This window comes from Papio anubis, chromosome 1, assembly GCF_008728515.1.
Source record: "Papio anubis isolate 15944 chromosome 1, Panubis1.0, whole genome shotgun sequence".
Classification (NCBI taxonomy): Eukaryota; Metazoa; Chordata; class Mammalia; order Primates; family Cercopithecidae; genus Papio; species Papio anubis.
In genome coordinates, this window is record NC_044976.1 from 114,793,181 (window position 1) to 114,798,256 (window position 5,076).

Sequence of the window (5,076 nt, forward strand, 5' to 3'; positions counted from 1 at the left end):
CCCAGCACTTTGGGGAGGCTGGGGTAGGAGGATCACTTGAGCTCAGGAGTTCAAGACCAACCAGGGCAAGATAGTGAGACCCCCATCTCTACAAACATTTTTTTAAAATTAGCCAGGCATGGTGGCATCTGCTTGTGGTACTGGCTACTTGGAGGCTGAGGTGGGAGGATCTCTTGAGGCCAGGAGGTCAAGGTTACAGCAAGCCATGATCATGACACTTCACTCCAGCCTGGGTGACAGAGTAAGACCCTGCCTCTAAATAAATTAAATCAATCAATATCAATTAACTAACTAACCAACCTGTCTATCGGGGTCAGTCAGCTCTTATAGTCCCACCTAACTTCCGCTTTGCCTTCTCCTGCAGCAGCAACGCCATCGAAAGTGCTTACTGTGTGCCAGGCAGGCATTGCACATGGACGGGGACTAGAAGTTCAGATGACCAGCTGGCCTGCTGCCTGGGGACAGGGAGTTTCCCAGGACCTGGGACTTTCGGTACTAAAACCCGGACAGTCCTGGGCAAGCCGGAACAGCTGGTCACCTGGTGGGAACTGAGCACCCATGGAGTCAGCAGAGAAGGTAGGCGGCACCACAGCATGGCTGGTGGTGGGAGCAGGCAGGAGACGTTTCCTTCTTAGCACTGGAAGCGCCACTCTTGTCTCTTAGCTCCCTTCCTGAATGGAGCTCCACCTGTTTTTATGAGGCGGCCCCAGGCCAGGCCCTCAGGATGGGCAGGGGTGGGTTGAGACTGTGCTGTCTCTGCCGTTTGCTAAGGTTGTTCTCATGGTATCACGCTGCCAGAGACTGTCCACTTGGCTCACGTTGATGGAGGTCAGCTAAGGACAGGCTGATTAGCTGGCCCCTCAGGGCCTTTCTCTTGGTGACACAGCCTCCGGCTCAGAACAAAGGCCCCTCATTTTGCGGAGGCACAGACTGTTGAATGTGAGAGTGCTGCCACCTGCTGGTCACAGCGCTGCTTCCGGAACAGGCGCTGGAGCCTCAGGAGGGAGACTGGGCCATCAGCCCAGGTCTGCAGCCTCTCTGTGGGCCACAGTACCACCTCCCAGCATGTCCTGGGCCACACAGCTGAGGAAAAGAAGCTGGGGACCCCCCTAACAGGTATGCCTTGAAGGAGACTGCAAGGCTTTCTCATGTCAGAACTCTCTCAGGCTGGCCATGGATTTCCTAGAATTCCCAGCCAGCGTGGGCACTCTTAACTATAATAGAACCCTCGGCCCAGTGGTGTGCTGGAGCTGCCGGGCAGGAGGCAATCATCAAATATTCAGGAAATTTACCAGCTGCACTGGTCATGGTGGGAGTATTTACACCATGGAAATTGGTAAAGGCTACAGATTAGAGTTTTCTCCACCCCTAACCCTTCCTCCAGTGGATTCATCAGTACATCCTTGTAAAACCCCTATCAAACTTAAAATATTGTCACCTGGGAAAGGGCAAGTATCAACCTGTTTATAAAGGTTTTCTCAGATAAAGCATCAAATATGGAATTGGTGTCATAGAGAAGAAATACATTCTGATAAGAGGGAGATTATGAGGAAGGAAATTTTGCTAAGCTCCCTAAGAGCAACTAACGTAGTAGTTAAGGGCTCTGCAATGAGAAACACATGGATTCAAGTAGCAGCTCTTCTATGTGTTAACTGAATGACACTGGTCAAATTGCTTCATCTCTAGCTTCCAGTTTCCCTGTCTGCAAGTGGGGGTATTAGGAGTAGCTGCCTCGTGTAGTTGTGAGGTGATGTGTTTGATGAATCTAAGTGCTTAGAACATTGCCAGGCAGAAAGCAAGTGCTCAATACGTCTTAGATATTATCAGTTATTGATTAGAACCTCCACTTCAGCAGGCTGGAACTGATCTTGACATCTTCCTGGTTAAACCAGTTTCACCTCTAGATGTCCTTTATAGGGTTGGGGAATGGAGATTGGTTCTTCGATCCTCCCCCGGCAGCTAACCTTTAACATCAGCCTCAGTTTTGGCTATTCATTTGTACTTGTCCCCTGCAGTTAGTACATAACACAATGTATCCCCTAGAATTCCTATGCTCTTAATATGATAAAGTACATCCTGAATGTAAAGTATCTAAGCACTAAACACTTGCCAAACCAACCCAAAAGATTTTGTGTAAATGAGTCACTGGCCAGTTAAGATGTCAGGTATAGAAAGGGCAGGACTCAGATCTGATTCCAATTCCAACACCTGAGTCATCCTGAGTGGTACTGCACCTGATTTAAAGGAATATTATGTTAACAAGACACAAATTGTATAATATTGGGAAAAATGGGAATCTGAGAGCAGTGCTCTTTCAGTGGAAACGGGCTTAGAGGACATGAGTTCCCCTCTCATGAGAGTGGAGGGCTTGTGCAGTAAAGAGAGTTGGCGAAGTTTCTATAGAGCTGATGGACTGAGGCCCAAGACTTGGCCTGATGGACTTGCCCCATCCAAGACTCTGCTCACCCCCTCGATCTTTGAATGAATAATTTGGCTTCTTGGGTGCTAAAATCCTTGGAAGAAGTGTCTTTAGAGGAGATATACATATTTATATTTTTAGAAAGCTACAAATGAGTTCGCATTATACTCCTTTGACTTTTGTTATATGGACTAAGATTAGGTTAGATTTGGTTACATAAAACAGACAAAATAGTAGCATAAATAAAATGTACATTTATTTCTCTCCCATGTCAATGAAATCCAGATGTTGGCAGCCTGGGACAAGTATGGCAACTCTACAGTATCACCGGTCACTATCTTATGGCTCCATTATCTTCAACATGAGTTTTTGTCTAGTGGTTTAAGATGGTTACTTGAGCTCCATCCAGACTATTTTTTTGCCAACAAAAAAATCTATATTTTCCCAAAATCTGACACTTCTGATTATAAATCACTGGCCAGGTGTACTCATGCAAACCCACTCTGATACAAAAAAACTGAAAAATGTCTTTATTCCAACTAGGGGTAGGAGGCATGTGCCTAGCTAAAAATTAAAGGTCCTATTTTTAATAAAGTAAGGCAGATAGATATTGGTGGATAACCCACAATCTCTACCAAAGTAGATCAGTTTCCCTAAGCCTGCTCATTTTTGACATCAGAGAACTTCTGTACAACAACCCCGAGGATAAACCACCCTGTGAGCCCAGGAAGAGAAGATGGCTGGATTCCCTCTCAACGCTCTCCTGCCTCAGTGTGAATTTACTCCCCATGCCCCATCAGCCCCAGAGCCTCCATTCTGTTGCTGCTACAGCACCTGTCCAAAGTTTCCCTCCTTTCCAAATTTGGTCTCATCACTGAACTTCAGACCTCCATGACCACTGGTCTGGACTTTTGTAACAATGCCCTCATTGTTCTTTCTGCCTCTACTCTCAGTCTCCAAGCCTTTCTGCTGACGGATTTCTCTTCCTGAGGCACACGTCCCACCATGATACATCCCTGCTCAAGAATGTCCATGGTTTCCCATTTTCTCCCCTAAAGTCTAAATTCCTTAGAATCCTGAAGGCTTTCTATGACAAGGCCTTTGCCTGAATTTCTAAGCTCATCACTCTTGGACACTTGGAGATCCAGCAAATGCCGCTCCTTAAATATGACTCGAACCCTTCTGCCGTCATGCCTTTCTTCCTGCTCTTCCATCTGCTTGGCATGCTCTTCCTTCGTCTCAGCCTGTCTAAATCCTACCCATCTCACAACACTCAGGACAAAGGCCTCCTCCTCTATGAAGTTTTGCCCAAGCTAGAATGACCGTCACCCTCCTAAGTGTTGTCACAGGGCATTCTGCTTCCATTAGGCTCAGACTGCAAGTATTTCTGTGCTCCCTACTAGAGTGCGAACTTCTGCAGGGCTGGGCTATGCTTGTTTGCTCACTGTGTCTCATATTAGTGCCTGCCATATCAGCAACATGCAATGAGTGTTGGTAGAACCAAATTGCAGAGTACAGCTGGGGCCCCATGGAAATTGGATGTGAATGAGAACAGCTCACAGAATGACCTGCTGTGCCTACCAGAATTTGAAAAGTTGGGGTGACCATTGACACCATTCTGGGAGCAAGTATTTGGGTTCCACTTAAATATACAAATGTAGGCCCAGGACTTCCACTAAAGTGAAGCCCCTTCTGGGCTTGTGTTTGAGGAGCTGTATAGGGTGATAGAGTGGCACTGGTAAGGACTGCTGTCCTCTCTACCTTATTATTATTATGTTTTTTAAGATTCAAGATCTGAGTTGCCATAAAAATAAAAATCTTGGTTGGGGGGTAGTGGAGGGATTTGAAAAAAAACTGTAAATTATCAAGAAAAATAATTCATTTTTCAGATGAAGACCCTGAGTCCCAGAAAAGCAAGAGTGGTATGCCCAAGGACTTAGCCTGTCCCAATCCCAGTCTACTATTTTCTGTTCCACCACCATAGCTGCCCGCGGTGAAGATGCCATCAGTCAACCTAATTTGGGGAAATAAAAGATCTTGAAGGTTACACATAGATTTGTGCACTGCTGATCTTAATTTTATGCTTGCCATCATAAAATTAATTTATGCTCATACAACTAAAGGGGGAAGACATGCATCCAATTCTCAAAGTTTCAATTCTATGTCTTTGTATCAGTTATTTAGATTTTTCCCTTCTTTGTTCATTATCACTTTCCCTGAGGAGGTAACAAAATGTCTTTTTCAATTTTCTTCTGAACTAATTCTTACTAGGATCACCCATTTTTTTCTCCAGTTTGCAACTGGCTAGATTTGATTGGAATAGATAAAGCCTCCGACCATGGGCTGTTGAAAGGCCTTTTGTTTGTGGATTACAAGCGGTCATTCAGTTTATCCCATTCATTATGCTTCCCTACTTTTTTGAGTTGCAAGGTTAAGGCCTGGGGCAAAATGTTGATGGAAAGGAACATTAGGCACCAAGTTGCACCGTGTTTGTGTTCATTCCAATCCACATTCACCTCCCTTAATTGGTGAAGGTTATGACTACAGCCCACTTCTCTAGTGACTCACTTCAGGAAAAGGACATGTGACAAGAACCTGGCTCACATGGGACTGCTTGCCAGGGGTGCCAGGACAGAGATGGCATTGTTCAAGGAAGA

General features: G+C 45.5%; 1 long non-coding RNA gene across 1 annotated transcript; it reads left to right on the forward strand.

Annotated features, from left to right (window-relative positions):
- The first annotated feature begins 495 nt into the window (after window positions 1–495).
- On the forward strand, window positions 496–4,470 carry LOC110740711. Its single transcript, XR_002515713.2, has 2 exons — window positions 496–576; window positions 4,309–4,470. It is a non-coding gene; the product is annotated as an uncharacterized LOC110740711 (long non-coding RNA).
- The last annotated feature ends 606 nt before the right edge of the window (window positions 4,471–5,076 follow it).